A 21,275-nucleotide genomic window follows, 5' to 3' on the forward strand; every position below is an offset into this window, starting at 1 on the left:
TATGATGTGACTCAGACAAAATGATGGCATGATGTAAAATACTTGTGATTATAGCTTCTTACTACAGATACTACTAAAAAAAATCCAGATTATGTTATACAACTAGGTTAATGATTAGGAGTTGGCCACAGTACAATTTTTTGTGTCCTGCTTGAGATGCCATGTTTCATCTGTAGTCACACGACATACCAAAATCCAGAAGGAAGAAAGGAGAGTTGTTCCCAGGCAGTGATTTGTCATTGTTGGGAAAAAGCACATGGAAACTGGTTAGTTGCTGACAGAGAGTTACTTTTCATACCACCTCCCCCTTTCCCTTTTGAGAGCCCCGAAGAGGGTTTTAGTGTTTTGATGAGGACTTTCCTATAGAGTAGCTCTCTCAAGATTATGAGCTGATCTGTGCTTGTCTGGGAGAAGCTGCTGTTTTCTGTTCCCCATAGTAAGGAACAAATTTAATCCATTCAGTGAATCTGAATACTGGTGCAGCACAAGAAATCCATGCTCTTTTTCTCTTACAGGCAAGAATACACTTTTGTTCCTTAATATGGTTGTCCTCAAGGACCAGATCGTCATAGTTTGGGGATCACAAGTCAAATGTTTTTATTCATATTTTATTGTCCTGTGGAATAGTTACTAGCAAAATCATCTCTCTTTCTCTCTCGCTCTCACCTGTCATTTTTTTGCTGAGTTAGATTTTTCTTCAAAATTATACATGTAAGAAAATGTGCATAAATATAAAAATACATTAGTGATTTCTGTATTCTTTTGAATATGTTATTGTTTTAAAAGTATTTGCCCTTATTCATGAGGCCTCTGCAGACACTTGTCCCTAATTCTTCTATTTTTCTTTTCTTCCTTTTCCTATTGGTATCATTTTTAGGTCAGAATCTTCTGACTCATGGTTTTGGCCTAAATATAATTTAAGGACTGTGGGTGTCTGATCTTTTAGTGTGTGCTTTCACAATGAAATGAAATTCTTATTTATACTTAGAAAGCTGGTTGTGCATTTGGCTTTTTAAAACAGAATTTGAACAATGTCTTTTCTCTGTTGTTTTTACTTGCTTGGAATGCAAAACTTCCTGAGACTCCGTGAATGACACCTTATAAATCAAAATTACTATTATTGCTGTTTTCACAACAGCAAAAACAATTATTAGTGACAACTAAGTTGGAGCCTTACAGCTCCCTGTCTGATATTATAATATTCCAAAATTCTCCTTTTGGGCTCAAACATCTTATACTTGTGTTAAGCCAGAAAATTTTGGTTGATTTGTTGACTAAAGTTGGGTTGACTTTTTTTTTCTTTTTTTTTGTTAGCAAAAACTTTTTTAAATTACAGAATCTGTAAACACACAAAACAGCATCTATTTACAAAATAGGATGTACTTTGAAAAACTGTTTTGTTTTTTTTTTTTTTTTGTTGTTAGAACACAGATAACTTGAAGAAGTTGAAATATGAAGGTCAGATGTTTATCTGCTCTAAATATTGTAATTTCATTCATTTAAATGAAGCTTTGCCTGTTCATTAATAATAGTTCTTACACATCTTTCTCCCGTATATTTTGTCTCATAGAGAAATTATCATACCTAACGGACTGACCCTAAGTGGTGAGTGGGAGTCAGTGTGTATATGACTATGACTGCTATAAGTCACTTATAAACTTAAGTCATAGACAGTATTAAACTTTTGAAAAGTTTGTTAAAAGTCTAATTGCAATTCATATATTACAGATATTTTTAAATGGTATTTTGCTCTCTTTTCATTAATACTTATCATCAGACAGGAAGAAATTCAAAGGCTTCATATACTATAAAATTCTGTACAAAACTATTTCATGTATTAATACATAACCTTTAGGTTCATGGGTTACTTTTTAATGAAGTAGCATTGTTTGTCAAGGCTGAGATTATCTGTGAGACTGTGCTAACTTTATGAATCTTTAATGACTGTGTTCTAACTGTATATTGCTTTTAGTCTACAGTAATTAAAAGGAGTTTGTGAAAACCTTGATTAGAAATTTGTGAAAACCTTGATTAGAAATTTGAAAGACAGTTTAAGTAGCTGACACAAGTCAGTGTTAGGTGACCTATTTCATACAACTTAAGAATGGCTTAAGAAAATTTTGGAGAGAAATTGGTTAAATGCATACATTCAGCATAGGAGCCTTGGTGTAACAGAGAAAATATTTTCCTTCTTGACAAAAAAAAAAAAAAATTAAAAATAGTTCAGCTGACCTAAAATTACTCAATAGTTTCTTCTGAAAGAAAGTGGAAAATAGTAGATTAATAAAACTTGGAAGAAAGTGATACAGATTCTGTTTCCTTCTCTTTCCACCTAGTGTTTAGGGCATTCATCTCATTTGATCAAGACAGAAAATCAATTTTATCCCTTGCTTGAAAGTTTTTAATCCCATATTGTAACAAGAAATCCCTTCCAAGATACTGTAATGCATTTTGAGTTGGGTTCCACTTAGTATCTCCTGTTGACTGTGACCCTGCAAGTATTGAATAAGCATCAAGAAGACTGGCTCTAGAACACGATGGCTTTAAGGTTGTTTCAGTTGTTCACCCAGGTTTGAAAAACTTTGTATTCTGTGCCTAGTGGAAAAGCATTAACTGTAGATACAGAGGGAATGCTGTCTTTTGAATATCTCCTAGCATTGTGATTTGATCTGAGACATGAAAACCTTATTCAGAACAAGAATTTGATTTAACTATGCCCCATATCTAAAGTATTGCACTGTTGTATTTCTCAACCATTGAATATGTAAGTAGAAAATCATTACCAGGTGAAATTGAAACCATCTTACCCCAGAGTATTTTACTATTATGTAGTTAGCACAATCTGGAGGTAGATGAAAAGTAGTTCAAAATAGAAATAAAATTATTGTTTCATATCATGAAAATATTTCATCCCATCCATGGTGATTATTATCTTTTGTGCCTAATTTCTGAATTTGTATATATATAAAAAACCTGGCTTTGTATGTGTGCAAAATATATGTGCATATATACTTATAAGCTCTTTTTTTTTTTTTTTCCCTCTCTTCTACAACAATTGTTTTTCCTGTTTGCTGTGTTTTGCTGTGCCAGATTTCTTTAAGAAAGGAATCATCATCATAGAAACCCAAGATGGAACATTGTCCAGTCCAACCTTTCTTGGGAAAGGGAGCCTAACATCCTGTCCAGACATGTCCTGGAAACCTCCAGTGATGGGGACTCCACCAAGTCCTGGGGGAGGTTGTTCCAATGTTTGTTCTTATTATCAAGAATTTCTTTCTTATATCAGGGTGAAACCTCTCCAAGTGCAACTCCTACCCATTGCCCCTTGTCCTTTCCCTGTGGCTCCTTGTGAAGAAAGAGCCCCTGTCTTCTTTGTAGAGCTCCTTTAAGTAATGGAAAACTGTTAAGGTAACCCCTGAGCCTTTCCTTCTCCAGGGTGAAAAGACCTAATTCCTTCAGTATGATCAGACCTAAAGCACAGCAAAACCTGGGAAAGCAATAATAAAAGTAAAGGATGACAGAAAGGAAACTCTAGGACTTGATGAGGAGAAAAAGTGATGCTCCAGGAAGACAAAAATAGTCTGTGGAACCAGATGTGGACTGTGTGGCCCTGTCACTTGAAGTTACTGAAAGGCTACCATGATGAGGGAAGACCTGGAAGAAAGGGACTGATCTTCAGGGAGCTGGTTTGTGATACCTTGTATTCTGTCTGACTTAACTTCTCACAAGTTTTCTTGTTTTAAAAGACATTTTAAAAGATTTAAAAAAAAAATAATCTATTTCAGCTGTTGCTCAAGTAAAACCAAGATTTTGATCTTAAAAAGTCTTTGTATCTTTCTGGCAGTAGCAGAATATCTGAGGAGATCCAGCCAGAGCAGGGGCCAGATATTGTGTCATCAAAAGGACAAAACAAGAAAGTATATGCTGTATCGCAATGTTATTAGTCTAAAGGCTAACTTAGAGGATACACAGGGAGCCAGGCACAATCCAAAGACCCTTACTTTTTCTAAAGAGGAAGATGCTGGTAGGCTGAAAGGTCATGAGAAGAGTAAAGTCTATGAGCACTTTGGGATGGATCTGCCAGAGTGGGAGCTACCCGGGCTGATAGCAGCATAAAAAAAGATTGAAATACTACAGATGTGTCAACAAACAGCCCTCTTTATTCTAAATGTTTCATACTTTTGAAGAATGAACAGAACGTGCTGTATTTAGAAAAAGCTCTATTAGTTGCTTCGATCAACTTTTTCCACAGGCTCCCAGAAGGAAGCCCTTGAAAGGAAACCTTAAACATATTAGTACTCAACAGTAACTCAGGTCTTGGTCTAAGTCATATTACTGATGCTGAAAGTTAAAGGTCATGCACCTGAGTGGGTGCACTCGGTGAGACTCTGCAAAGGAGGGGTCCTGAAGGGTTTGTTTTAGCCTGGTAACCATGACAATAGCTTTTTCAAATACTTTTTTTCTAATGAAGGGTCCAAAATGTCACATCTGTTTGGTATTTTTTTCAGTGTATGCTGTAGATATCAGTAGTATTTTCATTTCAGAAAAGGAGAAACTGAAGATGAGTCTGGTCCTGATTAGAAAGCTAGTCATTAGGGCTGCTTGTACATTGGGAAGGTGGCATGGGGCAAAGGGGAGAGAAAGACAGGGCTGTGTAGTAAGAGAGAGGACAGGCATAGCGAAACTCCTCACCTAGACAAAAATCACAAAAGACAGATCACAAGTAGTCATGCCAAACATAAATGGAGCTCGTGGATCTACAAGAATGTATAAACTTAGGGGAGGGAGGGCCTTGAATTATTACTTTAAATAGTAATCAGTAGTGTGTTCAGAACCTGAGAAAAAGCGGTCACCAAGGATTTGTTAGCATCTGTCAAAGACAGCGTCTGAAGGGTTTTAATTACAAAACAGAAAGCTTGATCTTCTTGAGCGATAATGGGAGAGAGTAGATGCAAGCTGCATGTGAAAATAAATCTGAAAAGCCAACAGTGAACCTAGGAGTAGTTGCAGCCTTCTCCCTGACCTCAGAAGGAAAGACCAAAGAGAGCTCAAGGACCTCCCCAAACCCTTCAGGTTGTGCTGAGACCAAACATCTTGAGGACCACTGGGAGCCTCTGACAGCATTTCAGTGCCTGTCACACATCCTCCATGAGATGCTGTCTCAGCCATTTCGAGGCTTGTGCCCTGCAGCAGGGCAGGATGAACAACAAGCCATTGAGGGGAAATGCAGTCATGCAGTGCCACACAGTATGTGACGGAAAGCCTTCTCCAGCCTTGTGTCAAAGGAGGCATCCTCAGAATAACATCTATGTATCACAAGGGGAAACAGCAACCTGTTTAAACAGCTGAAAAACAAAACAAAACAAAACAACAATGAACCAAGCAAACAAAAACAACAAAAAACTTATAACAACCTTTTCCACACCTATCTGCAAATATCATGGTGTATCAACCATCTGTAGCTGTGTTAAGCAAATTCTCTGACTGTGTTCATACATAAATATATATTTATATAAACAGCATATAATTCAGAAGGTTTACCTTCCTTTAAAACATTGTCAGATATAGAAGGGAATAATTATAATAACATAATTACATTTTATATATTTGTATTCAACTAAAGATACTAAGATTTTTGGTGGATGAAAAAATGCACAATAAAAAGAAAACCTCACTACTAATGGTGCAATGGAGTGGATGATGGGTGCTAAAGTGGGGTCTTGATGGGGCTGCAGTCAGTAGAAAACAAGCAACATTTCCACAATGTTTAAGTGAGGAGCGGATGTTGTTCCACTCACTTGGTATAGTTTTTTCTGTCTGAACAGATGCTGTTGTCGTTTGGCAAAGTATCATTTCATAAGGTCAATTCTAAAACATTAGGGTTATTGCTCTTGATTTATATTCTTATTGTTTTATGCATAAATAAAACTATGGCCTCTTCCATCCAATTAATGTGCCTCCAGCTTAATTAATTTTGAAAATAGAAGAGGGTGCAGAGGAGAGCTGATATTAATGAGCTGCACTAACAACATTACAGACTGACTGAAACTAGTTATTAAAAATGAGAGCAGGGATTGTTACATGCTTTGGAACAATTGCAATAAGTAAATCCAATAAATCCAGACTAAACTCAGAATTTTATGATCTGTGCCTACCTGCATATAGCTGCTGTATCTCAGGAAAAATTCTGATCATATACTGGGTTATGTGATTTGGTTCCATGACTTAAAAAAATCATAAAACTAAAACTCCTGCCTATGAATGACTTCTCAATTTTGGAAGATAATATTATTAATTGCTAGGTGAGGCCTTGCAGTTAAATTTTTGCAGTTTGATGGATCTGCTTTTCTAAAAAAAGAAAAAGATAGGGAAAGAAAAGGAAAAGGAAAAGGAAAAGGAAAAGGAAAAGGAAAAGGAAAAGGAAAAGGAAAAGGAAAAAAAGAAAAAAAGAAAAAGAAAAAGAAAAAAAGTAAAAGAAAAAGAAAAAGAAAAAGAAAAAGAAAAAGAAAGAGAAAGAGAAAGAGAAAGAGAAAGAGAAAGAGAAAGAGAAAGAGAAAGAGAAAGAGAAAGAGAAAGAGAAAGAGAAAGAGAAAGAAAAAGAAAAAGAAAAAGAAAAAGAAAAAGAAAAAGAAAAAGAAAAAGAAAAAGAAAAAGAAAAAGAAAAAGAAAAAGAAAAAGAAAAAGAAAAGAAAAAGAGAAAAAGAAAAAGAAAAAGAAAAAGAAAAAGGTAAAGGGAAAGGGAAAGGGAAAGGGAAAGGGAAAGGGAAAGGGAAAGGGAAAGGGAAAGGGAAAGGGAAAGGGAAAGGGAAAGGGAAAGGGAAAGGGAAAGGGAAAGGGAAAGGGAAAGGGAAAGGGAAAGGGGATGGGAAAGGGGACAGGAAAGGGAAAGGGAAAGGGAAAGGGAAAGGGAAAGGGAAAGGGAAAGGGAAAGGGAAAGGAAAATCACAGCATCTCAATTCACCTTGAGGAGAAGATACCCTGACAGCACCAAAATAAGGAAACTGGGGAATCTACTACTGTTACTACACATCTAAACAGGTGTCCAAATATATTGTGGTCATGTATTTATTTTGATTGTAGTGTTTAACATCTGTTTTGAGCTGCTGCTCTTCTACATTAATTTATTTCTTGCATTTCCTTGTGCACTGGAGAGGAAATGTACATCTTGTTGGGAAGGGTGAGGGTTAGTATGAGACAAAAGTGTGCTTATCATGACACAGAGGATGAAGGCATCAGTTAACATCTTCAGTTAACAGTGTGAAAATAAATTTACACGTAGATTTTAAAGCCTTGAAGTAGGGTATAAAGGGAATTTAAGCAGTTGAAACACAGAGTCAGAAAGCTCATGTGTGAAGTGCTTATCCACAGAGAGAAAAGGTAATATATTTATGCCATAACAAATATGAGATAATAAAAATAAGTAATCAACATATAGTTTTCTGTCTGCAAAAAGAATAAGGTAAATACAGATTTGCACAGAAAAGCCAAAGAAAATCTGTACTGACTCAGGCATAATATATGCAAAAGAGAAGAGCAACTTTATTTAGCAAATGAAATTACTCCCACAACAACCAAAATTCCATATGTGCAGTGGTCAAAATAAAGTTTGATGCTAGCAGTTATTCATTGTGTTATGTAAGACACAGATATTTCCTCTTCTAAGCAGATATTTCCTCTTCTAAGTAGATATTCAGATTCAGATATTTCCTCTTCTCATACTCATTTGATGGCTGATGGCTTTGCCATCAAAAAAAAAAAAAAAAAAAAAAGGAAATTAATTACATGTTACATGATCCATTGCCACACTAGGAATCCTCACCATGACCTTTCTCTTTTGGTCTTGGTCATTTGGTCAATAGCTACCAATAGCTCTAGTAGCAGTTAATCTCCTTTCAGTACTGAACAAGTTGCTTTGCCCTGACAAGTTGCTTTGCCCTGGGCCTGAAAGAGGAGAAAAAAAAAATGTTATTGTTTTTTACTTGTACAATATACCTCTTATGTCCACTCTGACATCCAGGGCTAAAAATTATCACATAGCTACAATTTTACCTTCTGTAGAAAGATACCATTGCAGAGATGTATTTTCTAAATCTCAGCAGATGGGAAACTCAACTTTCTAAGTGCTAAATCAAGCTTGCAGACCACTATGAGGGCAGGTTTTGTAGATAATATATTTTTGCTTTACTTAATTTTGTGTATGATGTGACATATGATCCATGGACTAATGCAATCAGATCAATTAAAACAGGTGGTATCACAGTGGAAAATAAAAAATATTGTTAATATAAAAAAGTATTTTAGAACTCAGCTCACTGGCACCGCTGTAATGGAAATCTCTAGTAAAATAGAAGGAGTAAACAGTCAAAAATATACAGGAAATAATGTTTATACATATTACTTAATCATTTGTATAATAACATTAACACTAATATCTTGAAATGGAGATTGCTGCACCAAACTGTGTTTTCCAGAACTTGAAGCCAATAGCGACAGTCTAAGATTTATGTTCAAACAATGTAAATCCACATACTATTTGGTTCATTTTACTGTAGCTCCAATTTCTGTGTATAAATGAATGCAGTGTATTCTGGGAAAAAAAATAATAAAAAAAATCAAATAAACATTATATAATCTCCTGCAACATAAGGAATCAATATGACCTTTATTTTACAGTCCCAGTCATCTAGCTTGATGATCTTTGGAATTCTAATGTTTGGCAGAGATGATGATACAGTCTTGATGGTGAAGTTGTAAATATCTGTATGTAAGAAAGAATGTGTCCACATCAATATTGCTATATACAATATTGTGCACATTTATTCATAGTATCACCTGCAGCTAGCATTTTATATTTTAAATTCATTTTGGTTTCAAACATCCCTAGTACTTACAACAGGTTCTGAAGTTAAACTCTATTGAAATTTAGTCTGTCATTAAATGACCAAGTTCTGTATTTTCTAATACAATTTTGTGTGACAGAACCTGTAGAAAGTTTATATGAGTGTTTTGTATGGTGACTGTAAAATTGATATATCATTCACAGCACCAGCAATGCAATCTTCTTTGAATGTGGAATAAGAATGTTTCTGTCAAAATAGGTATTATTTTTTTCTGTACCTCAAGACATATTTTTGCCAAGGCTTACAAAAATTGAAAAGATAGGTATGTTGTCTGACTTCATTTTAAAGGTCATAAAATATATTTATCACCCTTAACATCTTTTATGTCTCTGTAATTAAATTATATTGTTCATGTCTTTTTCAGGCGCTCCTTGTATGAAATGCAAAGAGATATAATGAATACTGTTTATAAGAGCGGAATTACAAGATTATTGGAATGGATATTGTTTGAACTCTACAGCTTGAAGGCTAGTAAATAAAATTTTCCATCAACAATATTTATAATTATTACAGCTTTGTTACTTTAGGAAAGAGTGAACTGCTGAAATACATCTTATTTTTGACTCAGCATTTTTGTCAAATATATTGACTTCAGTAAGTAAGGGCATAACATTTATTTATCCTCAACTGAATACACTGAGCACAGCTGATAGATGCAGTTGTCAAAATCTGTTATGGCCCTGTCACCCTCTTCTGTGGGCAGCCCAGGGACAGAAACTTTTTACAAAGGGCATGTGTTCCTCCAGAGACTGGGTGGCCAGTTCTAGTTCCAGTCCCTTCCGCTACCTCTCTACCAAGTCACTACCAAGTCACAGGAAGAGAGAAACAGTAAATATTCTGTTGCAGTTGTGATCAAAGATCCTTCAAGATGGTTTATGTTAGTGGGAAAGTTCTAGAATATCATATAGAAAAATATTCCTAGCTCCCCATACCAATTGACTTGATCAATTGATCAAGTTCTCATCAAGAAATATTAACAAAATCCTCCCACTTTCCGCATAATGGTTCCCCTTGCAACATGAACAAAGAAAAAGAATATGCTACATCTGAAGTATAAGTTAGTCAGTAATTTTCCATGCAACTATGAATATGACTTCTCCAGATTAAATATACTACATTTCTGTTTTTTACAAACAGTATTTTTTTTTCAAAAAGACAATGCACTTGTCCATCATTACCCACTGTTGATAAACACATTGAATTTTATTTCAAATTCCATTAGTTTAAATATCTTTAACTTATTATCATGTTTATCAGTTCTATCAGAATTTTAAGGTGGACTTTTATTTTTGCCCTTTCACATTCAGCATGGAGTGCACTAAATTTTGGCATTTCCTTCCAACTGACTATAAGTGATTCATTTACCTTTAGCCATCAGAATTTCTCTGTCCTTTCTAACAGCATAGACTTTATCAAAAGCTGAAATAAAATATTTATTTAGCTTTTGAGCAAAAATCAGTTTGCCTTTAAACTTTAACCTTTCTAACTTCATAGTGAACACATTTCTTCTTTTCCTATTCTCTTTTTGTTTAAAAAGTTGATTTATTTTATTTTTTTCATTTTTATTATGGTGTTGTTATTATAACACAGTTCCCTCTTAAGCTCTAAATTTGCTTTCTTTGACAATCCACCTTTTTGACTTTGGAGCTTTTCTGCTATCCCTAGTGCACTTTTCAATAAACCAGGCCTGGAGGCTTTTTTTATATCTATTTTTTTCTCCTTCATTTGAAACATAGTTTCCAGAAAATCTCTGAGCCTTTAAAGCTTTCATGCTGAGGTCTCTAAACTCTCCAGCCTAGATGAAGTCATCCTAATTCCTTTAATTTCTCAATTTTTCCCCATTTGAAGCCAATATTATTTGCTAACGAATCATATTTTTATTATCTTTTTTTTTCTTTTTTTTTTCTTTTTTTTTTTCTTTTTTTTCCCTGGGTGGGTAGCACTGATAAATAGGCAGTGGAACACCTGGCTGGCCACCGTTCCCTGGGGCACTCTGCACATAGCTGACCTAATTGCAGGTGCTGGGATTGCTGTTAGACTCAGCAATTGCTAGCAGTTTCCAGAGAGTAGTATCTAAGGAATTTTGTCAAATCCAAATTGCGATAAAGTCAATTCAAACATTGTCATCAGCAGAAATTATTTATGTTCCCTTTACTGGCCTTACATGAATGCTCTGCCAGCAAATTGACTAATCTGCCAACAGAAATGCTCACATGTGGGAGGAAAGAAAGAGTAGGAGCTGCCTGTCAGCTCGTGTCGTGTGAGAGCAAAAAGCCTGCAAGGCTATAGTCACAGAGAAGACAGGTGGCCTTCCAGACATTTCTATCTTGGTCATGGTCCTCCAAAGCACATTAAAAATACTGAACTAAAGTCTCATGTGAGGACTGCTATGCATTTCTGAAAATCAGTTCCACAGTAAATGCAAGAAATCAATGTATTTTCTTCAGAAATGTGATTTTCTAAATTCAGCCATAGATTTTATAAGCTAGAGGGGTTCATTAAGAACATTCATCCTCTGCTCTGGGTTAGCGAAATCAACAGAATTTCATAGAGTCATTTGTTGTCTCAAAAACATCACCCAAAAGAGCTAACACACAATGCAGAAAAATATCAAATTGTCTTGTCTTAAATAGTCCATGGAGTCGAGAATATACACCCTCTTTAGAGAAAATATTTCAGATTAATTATTCTTACTCTTTTGTGTCTTATTTCTAGTCTTGATTTCTATAGCATCAGCTTGATTCTTGCTATATCTACCAGTAAGGGAGCAAAAAAACTGATCAGGAACAGATATTCTGACCAAATATCCCTCTGCCTTGGAAAGGATAAATTTGAAATTTTAACTTAGAGAAAATAAAAAAAACTCTATTAAATAGATTTAGGATTAACAAATAACTCTGAAGTGCAAATTCTATGCAGTGTGTGGAAAAAAAATAATAAAAAATGTCTAAACCCATATGTGAAAATAAGAGAAAAATAAGAGAAGTAATGCATGGAGATTCAGATGCAGAATATTCCTACAAGAATCGCAGGACTCAGAAGAGAATTTTTTGCATTAAATTGATACCAAACATTCCTTCTGATTACAGTTAATCCTAAATGGTGTAAGCACATGATGGTGTGCACTCGTAGACACATTTTGCTGCTAGACAATTCAAGGCAATAGTGAGACTGCAATGTAATGAATAGTGTTTTGCTAACAGGTTGGTGAATCTATCTATTAGAGAGCTGACAGTATCCTAAGGAAAGAAGGATTGAGAGGCCACTATTGGGACATCAGAGATTAATTGTTCTTCCCTTACTTATTTTAGGATTTCACCTTTTCTTGTAGCTGTTTCTGTAGCTGCTCCTCTTGTGACTCACATATTTGTGTTCAGAATCCAGATACAGAGAAGTGTATTGGGATTCCTCTATGTATTGATGTGGTTGCATGTACGTTTATTTGTTCTGGAAGCTGTGAGACTGAAATAGAGACTTTTCATTTTAGGACACCAGGTTATCTAGCGAAAATATTTAAAAATATGAAAATATTTTTATTTTATTTTAATTTTTATTTTAATATTGAAAAATGAAAAGTGGTGAAATTTGAATTCCTAAAAGCCAGGCTGTGAAGTGGGGCCATTTCTGTGTAGAAGTGTTGAAATATTTATGTTGGGGTTTATGAGTCCAAATTAATCCAGTGTGAGAGGAAATCCTTAGGTCTCTGAAGTAAATAGTTTGAAGATAGATACCAGTAGGACTAGAAATTTTAAAGTAAATTTTAAAAAGCTTTTAGGTGCCTGTAAGCTGCTGAGAGAACTGAGACAAAGAAATCCTGATGGAACACCCGTACTGCAGAGAAAAATGCACCACATTTTATCCGTCATTATTTGAATTCAAATTGGTAAAGCCAGTCTCAAGATGAATGTTTGTAGTGGTAAAAGAGTGTGGGAGCTTCAAGTGCTTGAGTTTAGTACAATAGAGGAGTAAAGAAACATAGCAATACAAAAATTAGTCATCTGACAGCAGTATTTTTATCCCACTATCAGGCTATTCAGGCACTCTTCTGAGAAGAACAAGTTTATCCTGAGAAATAGAAGATAAAGCTATGAATCAGCTGGTAATTTTTTTAGCCAATGAAAATATTGACTGAGCCATCACTCTTAGATTTTTTACTCCAAATATACTTGCATTCCAAATCAACTGTTATTAAGTAAAGAGCTTATTGAACTCATAGCTAAACAAACAAATCTGCTCAGCATACATATCTTCAGAATTTATAGACTTGCAGTAGGATGAGTGAAATACCACTATTTGTTTCAGTATCATTTTTTTTTGCTATAGAGAAAGTTAGTTTTTTAATTCATAGCTATCCATTTTCTTTAGTCTCAAATATAATATTTTTCTATCAGTTGTACGAGCTTATACAAAGTTGTTCACAGCATTTCACTAAGTAAAACTCAGAATATTGAAGCCTGTAACAAACAATACCAATTCTTTATTAAAAGATAAAAGACCATTACAATGGAAACAACTGTTGTTGTCCAAATTAGTGTGCTATATCTGCCATGATTTAGTTGTTGGTTTTGTTTGTTTTTTACCTTTTCAATACCAGTGTGATGTTATGGAAGTGAGTACTGAATTCCAGCACTGCCTCACTGATATGCTGAATGAAAAAAATTAGTGCTAGTCTTCCCTTCACAAATTGTAAATCTACTACCACATGTGGTATTTGGAAAGTTGGTTGCTGGCTCAAGTGCCTTATCATAAAACAGTTTTTAATTCAGTATACTGACACTTTAATTTGTCTGTTCTTTACTGCTCAGAATTAAGAAAGGGGAATCATTCCAAGCTATTTCTCCAATATCATTTGGAAGCAACATGTCTTTTGACCTCTGAATTAAACTGCAAAACTCTCCCCATACACAGCATTTTGCAGTGCTGAGTTACTCCTGACATTAAATCTCCAGCTGGTTTAGTTTGCCACTGAGAAAATGCAGCTACTTGTTCAGCAAAAAGGAGATTACCATGAAATAAATTCAGTTGTTGTTGTTGTTGTTGTTCTTGTTCTTGTTTTGTTTTGTTTTTCAAGGAAATTAAAGGTTTATGGAACACCTTGATTCAATATAGAGCTGCATTTCTATTCTAGAATCTGCTAACCAGCTCAGCACAAAGCATTTTTGTTCATTTTTATATATATACATAACAGGGAATATCAAGGTCAACATTTCTTTCAGGAATGAAATGATGTGAAATTGCTCAGTTTATTTACTTCTCAAAGATGTGTTGAACATAAGCTATTATGCCTACTGTATGTGCAACCGTCAAACATCTGACCAAAGACCTTTCAAAACACCTTCATTTCTACTATCTCAGTCCTATGAAAAGACCTTTGTAATCAAGAATTAGCACTTAAGTAGAAGATCGCTCTAGGATGCTCCCTGGAATTTGGGCTTAACACAAATGTGTCCTTTTTAACAAAAGCAAGATTAAGATAATGTGCTCAAGGACAGATAGATCATGACAAAAAGTATTTCACAGTCATGATGTAATGAAAATAATTTATGGAAAAGAAACAAGAGTGGGAAAAAATGGATCAGGGAAAACAAAAATGGCATCTCATAGGCACCCTCCAACTCTAAAGAAGGTAATTTATCCTTATAGAAAAATCCTATGAAATCTTAACAGTAATGTCACAACAATGGCTTGGTCTTGGTCATGCTAGAGTCAATACCAAAGATGCAGATATTTTTCAATGAGTTAGGAATAAATTTGTATGTCTATAGTTATTTCTCTGAGTAACTTCTAGATAGAGTAATAACAGTGAATTCAGTGTTTTCTTTCTAGAATTTTAAAACAGATCTGCAGTTTGGTCTATCATTGTATCTCTTGTATTTCCAGTCCATTCATTCCATTCTCTGCCTTATCATCATTCAGGAACTAAATGATGTCAGATTGCTTGGAGCTCATTTAACCTCTCAAGGCCATGTAAAACAATCAATCATACCTACTTTGATGTCTAAACATTGATTCTATAACAAAAGGGATGATAGGGAACACCATATGCCCCACAGTTTATGCATGTAAATGAAGAAAAAAGGTATTTGGTAGGTCACATTTATACGTGAAGCTGTAATCACATAAATGAGTTCCTGCAGAGGAGACGAGGTGGATTTCCAGTGCAGTGCCTGTTTTGTTGTCACCACACATATGCTTGTTGATAATCTGCATTAAATAGGACTGCTTTCAGTGAAAGCAGAGAATTGTAATGGAGGTGGTGAGACTGATTTTAAAAAGTGCCTCCCTCCATCCTATTTTCTAGTCTGCTGTGTACAAACTCTTTTGTTTGTATCCTCCAACTCAGTACAATTTATGTATGGTCCCAGGAGATTGCCCATCACAGACCCATATGCATATTTTGGTTGCCCGTTTAGTTTTGAGCTATTCTAAAAAAATAAAAATATAAAAATAAAAAATCCATGCATTTATGCATGTGTAAACAGCAATAGTCACTGTTAATGAAACTGCACATAAAGAAAGAAAGGGATTTTTTAACTACAGTGTAGAGCTGAGTCAAACATGAACAAATTTACTATGTTCAAAAGTTTGATGAAGACTCAACATCTATTGCAAAAGCCTGGCAGAGGTAAGTGTAAGAATCTAGGTGATCTCAGAGACACTAGAATGTAACCTTATTTTGGGCTTGTGAAAGTGATGATAGGTATAGTTGATTCTGCACTAATGCAATTACAAAACTGTTGTTTTGTTTAAAAAATGAATACATTGTTTTTCCATGTTAGCGGGGACTCAGGCATCTAAACTACATCTGGTCCTGAGCTGGTAAAGTCTATCTACTGCTGTGCTGTGTCACATAGATTTGCATTGGATCAGGTATAACCTCACTCTTCTCTATTTCCTGGGGCAGATTTATGGATTAGGAAGGCTTCAGGATGCACTAGGCAGTTTAAAATTCTTGTGTTCATTCTTAGCATAGGCCTTGCCTTTAATGGCAATAGATCTGCATCCACCTTTATTTTCCTCCACCTTTTCTGACACGACTGATGTACAGAATTAATATATACATCTATGAACATATCTGCAGCCACAGGATGTTTAAGGTGTTTCTTTTTACTCGACTGAAGCACACAGTTATTTCAAAAGCTTCATGTTATGAGTGCTCAGGGATGCAGTCATAGGGTGGTGTGGACATGGACTGCTGGCTCGGGACTGCAGGAGGCATTATAGAATGATTAAGGACCACAAAGGAGGAGGAAAGGTTGCATTTGTTCTCCCTTGTATAATCTGTAAAACAGGATGTTCTGTACAGCTTCTGTCAACGAATAGTGTACTTTCAAGAGAAAAAAAAAGTCCAAATTATATATGTGGTCCCAATTAATATCAGAATCTTGTAAGTTGAGAAAAAAAAAGTGTTAATTATATACGTGGTTCAAAATAATGTCACAGTGTGACATTGGGTCAATGTCTCTGTGTTGGGGTCTTATCTCTAGGTATGACACATTCAGTCTGGGATTCCTCTCATGTATAAACTGCAAATATTTTAATGGGTAAACATCAGTCATTCTAAAGAGCAGACTTCAAGCAGGTGGTATTTAAGATCTTAATTGTCCTCTGAGTACATAGACAGTTATTTTCTATCACCACCTAAACGTTCTTTCATGAAAAAGAGAGAAATAAGATCAAGGGATGGATATGAACACCTTTAACTCTGAGGCTCTGATCAAAATCTTTACATAAAAAATGAAATATTGCAAAAGATGCATGTTGTCTCATCAGTTGCACTCATTCAAGATACTTATGACCATGCCTTACAGAATGCATTGTTCTATAACAAATCTTCTAAGGTAAAAATCTATCTATAACTTGTCAGTATTCAGATAAAGCCAATAGAGATATTACCTCCTTCTTACTGGTAAGAAGATGCACTTGACAAAAGCCCTTTCTTCATTAGACTGTGATGGGTTGACTCTGGCTAGTGGATAAACACCACAGACCTCCTTGCTCATTCTCCTCATCCTCCCACCCTACTCCTCTTCCCCAGGACAGTGAGAGCAAGAAAACTCATGGGTTGAGATAAAGACAGTTTAATAAGTGAATGAAAGAGTAAGGAAAAACAGAAAAAAAGACAACACCAAAACAATGATGCAAAGGCAATCACTCACTATCACTACCTGCCTACAAGCAGACCAATACCCATCAGTCTCTAGGGAATGGTTACCTCCCTCAAACAAACAAACAAAAACATTTCCTAGTTTTTATTGTTGAGCATAGAATTATATATTCCTTTGGTCAGTCTGGGTCAATTGCCCCTGACAGCTTCTTGCCCAGTCCCCAGCCTACTCTTGACAAACAGAGAAAGCCTTGAGACTGTGCAAGCACCCCTCAGCAACAGTGCAAACGTTGTGTAATCAACACTGTTTTAGTAACAAATCCAAAACATAGCATCATACCAGCTGCTACAAGGCAAATTAACTCCTTCCCAGACAGAACCAGTAGGCACTCTTACTCTTTCCCTTTTAAAATTAGTCCTTGTATTTAATTTCAGCATATCCATTTTGTCATTTAGTCAACTTAACAAGGAAATATGAGCATCCTAACAGGTTCCAGGGCCATTGTCACCTTCTGTAGGAGTTCCATTTATATCTAGACAAGAGAGTGGTACAGAGCACTGCATCAGGATGTGCATCTCTTGATTAAGACAGAACATTTTATCCTTCAGTCTTGGAAATGAATCATAGAATGAAATGCTGCTGGAGCTTACTATAAATTAAATGGACATTGCTAAAACTAGCATGCCTCATAGAGTGTAGAAAAGACAGTTGGCTTTTGGAATCTGGGAAGCCAAAAGAAACAGCAAATATCACTTGGTAAGTCAAGTTTAGTTACATATTGGCCATCACCCAAGCCCGGTAGCATTTCATTAATCTGAGGCATTGGATGTACTTCTGAACCAGATATTACATTTAGCTTCCAGAAATCAATACAAAAATCAGATATGCTGGTAAGGTTCCGGAACTAATGTAATTAGGCTGTAGCATTCTGTGTGTAATGCTGTAATGACTAACTGTAGCATGTTCCATAATTTGCCTATTACTATATCCCATAACTATTTAAGATCTGAGTCATTTGTAAAACTCTTCCAGGTTCAGGAGTTTCTGCTACAGAAGTAATCACATCCAAAAGCTTTTAATTAGCTATCTACCTTCTCCTTGCTGCCCAAGAGCTGAGTATTCCCAAATGGTATTTCTGGTCCTTTCATCAGACTTCTGAGATTCCAGCTGCTTCTGAAACAAGCTGCTTGCCATGTGTCTTCAATGTCTCCCACTGTTTCAGACGAGTAACATGATAAATCTGAGCCCTTTGCCTTTTTCTCACTAGAAAATTTCTTTGCTAATTCTCCCTACATGCCCATAATTTCAAAAGCCTTTGGACCAGTAACTAATTTTCTCCAAGAAAAAGCATCTGATTACTCATTTCTGTATCAATAACAGATAATAATAATTGCTCTGAGTACTGCTGCTGTCTGTAGATTTGTTTTCAGTGAAAGGATTGAAAATGTTTTGATTTTTTTTTTCTGTCATAGTACATTCAATACAACATTCTGATTTGCAGTGCCTTATTTCCCCTAGGATTCCTGAAGGTGGGTCAGTAGTCCCTGCAGGTTGCTTTCTAGACAGTAACAAAAAGGATGAAAAACTCTACAAAATCTTCAAAATTTTGAAGATCTTATTGATTCTGGGGTTCAACAACCATAAATTTTTGAAATGTTTCATTTAGTGTACATTTGCACCATGCAGACATAGTGTCATAGGTGAAAAAAATAGCTTAAACTGTGAACACTAATTGGGTGTATACAGAGGGTGAGTAACCAGAACTGGAACACAAACACACAGATGCTACAGGAATCTGGTGATAGGGCAGCATGGTAGAAGTTATAAGGGTGTGAGAACAGCTTTTGCAGTGGTGTTCCAAGTACTTGTGACAGCAGTTACCCCATGGCTGGAACTCAGCTAATGTAATACACACATCCTCAGGGCTGTCTGGTTACACCCAGGGACTGTACCATTTCAGTCCGGGTCACCCCTGAAGGACTGGTAGTCATTCTGGTAGGCTCCAGGTGAGCATAACCAAGAGTCCAAACCTTTCTACTAAATCCATTTAGAGATGTAGGTTCTGGGAATAGGATGCATCAGAATCAGCTTTTGTAAATCTAAGTCTGTGGCCCAGCCTGTAGGCATCTGATTTTCTGGGAATATATGGTCTGTTTCTTGTCTGATGAAACACCACAATAGTTACCTCTGTAATCTTAGCAGGCAACATATCAGAAAACAGATTATTGCACACTTGAATTAAGGTACTCTTTTTCTATAGCTGAAATGTCTTTTTCGAGTGAAGAGGGGAAACGTTTAGCTATAAATACGTAATCATTCATGCTTTGAATTCCACGTATATCCATGGGGACAAGCTTTAAATAGCAAAATGCTAGCTTACTTGCTATGTATTACATACTATAATACACTCCACAACTGTTGTATGGTTGCTGTCAGCAGCTAATGTTGTGTAAAGCTGGACGTTGTAGTAGTTCATGGAATTTGGACACTGAATAGTCTGACTTGCCATCAATTTAACTGGTAAAACACTTGTGTAACAATTACATCTTCTCCCAAGACTTTGAGAGTTTTCAGATTTCCACTGGGTTGCTTCAATGGAAAAAATAAACAGTTATTACTCTCTACACCTGATAACACTAAAGAGACAAAACAGACACAGGGCTGAGATAAATCTACGGATGGTTTTCCAACTCATACATCTTCAATAGAAGTGTTAACTAAATTCTATTAATAGTGTCAAATTCTGCCTTCAGTTACAGCTGTGAAACGTAATGGAGAGAAAAGGTTGTGCAAAGAGAGACTCTGGCCTTGTAGACCCTTTTTTTGCCAGTAAATATATGACAGACTGAAAGAATATATCATGTCCAAGATCTCAGGCAGAGCACTGAAGAGCTGCAGATGGGAGAATTTTCATTCTTTTACCTAGAACCTGAAAAAATATGATATGGAGTAACTGATCATAAAAAGTCATATCATGCAGCTGTTGCAATGACAGAAGCAAGACTGTTCTCCAACTCAGGAAATAAAAATAGCTCTATTGTCTCACTGTCATTGTATTCAAGCTCAAGTTAAATTATATAACTTCAGGAAAAATAGTTATGCTATATATGCATCATGAACCCAGTTCACATCTCAAAATTTGCATTTGTTGAACTACTAGATCATCACTTCAGGATTGGCTTGCCTTTTTTTTTTTTTTTTTTTTTTTTATGAGAGAGGAATTAAGCTTGCTGCTTCTAAGAAATGATGGCAAATGGCAGCCTGAATGTATTTTGTAGCCCCACTGAAGTACATCTGAAGAGTCTATTTCAGAAACACACAGTGCAAAGAAGAAAAAATCACTGCGCTGCCATCAAATAAGAAACTATACTGTAAATCTAAGATAGAATTTTCACAATCAAGGCGAGATTTCTTGAAGATGTTGGAAAACTGGAAAAGAAGGGATACTTATCTGCTAAATCAGGCATTTTTTCCTAACATGTAAAAATGGCTTCCACAGAATAGGGCTTATTTATTTATTTTTTTATTTCCTATATAATATTGCTGGAATATTTCACTTCATTTACCTAGAGAAAATATTTGTGAAGATATTAACATTTTTGTATCAAAATCCCATGGCAGTACTGCAGGAAAGTTTTGAAGTAGTTGTATTTTTTCTAGAGCCCTGCGATATAGATTCCAATGATTTTATAATACTTTTAGCATGCACTTAAAAGAAAAAAAAAACAAGTTCCATCAACTCTTATTGACAGTTGTAAAGAACTCATTGCAAAAACCCTTGTAAAACTAAACCCCCAGTGTATAAAATGCAATAAAAAGGATTTCCATGTGTTATTATTTTCAGAAGAATATGTTTTTTGAAGTTGTAAGTTTGGGAGCACTCAGTAAATAGAATTCCTCTACTTCCTAGAAATCAGTTTTATTTTATAGAAACATTTGCACTTATTGATACAAATGCCATGAAAAAACAGCCAATTACAGACAATAATAGAATCAAAGAAGTAAGACTTGTGGAACACACACACACAAAATCTAACATTGGAAATTGAAAGCTGAACTGTAAGCACTAAGACGCTACACAAGAGCAACTCAGGAGGGAAAAATATTCAAGTAGTGAGCATTTGCAAATGAATAATCCAATAGAGTTACTCACATTCACCACAACGAGGCAAAGTGAACGGAGGGGAGTGTGTTTGTGTGGTACCCCCCCCTAAGAAGCCTTCTGCCAGGGCTCTGAGTGCACCAACAGGCACTACCACCTGGGGAC

The 21,275-nt window shown here is 35.6% G+C and overlaps 1 long non-coding RNA gene across 1 annotated transcript; it reads right to left on the bottom strand.

Moving 5' to 3' along the window:
• Positions 1-3,458: 3,458 nt before the first annotated feature.
• Positions 3,459-21,206, bottom strand: LOC308193859. The gene is made up of 3 exons (XR_013950013.1): positions 21,162-21,206; positions 7,783-7,941; positions 3,459-5,345 (listed from the first exon to the last, which is right to left on the bottom strand). It is a non-coding gene; the product is annotated as an uncharacterized lncRNA (long non-coding RNA).
• Positions 21,207-21,275: the final 69 nt, after the last annotated feature.

The sequence above is a fragment of the Anser brachyrhynchus genome (genome assembly GCF_964034855.1).
Source record: "Anser brachyrhynchus genome assembly, chromosome: 4".
Taxonomy (NCBI): domain Eukaryota; kingdom Metazoa; phylum Chordata; class Aves; order Anseriformes; family Anatidae; genus Anser; species Anser brachyrhynchus.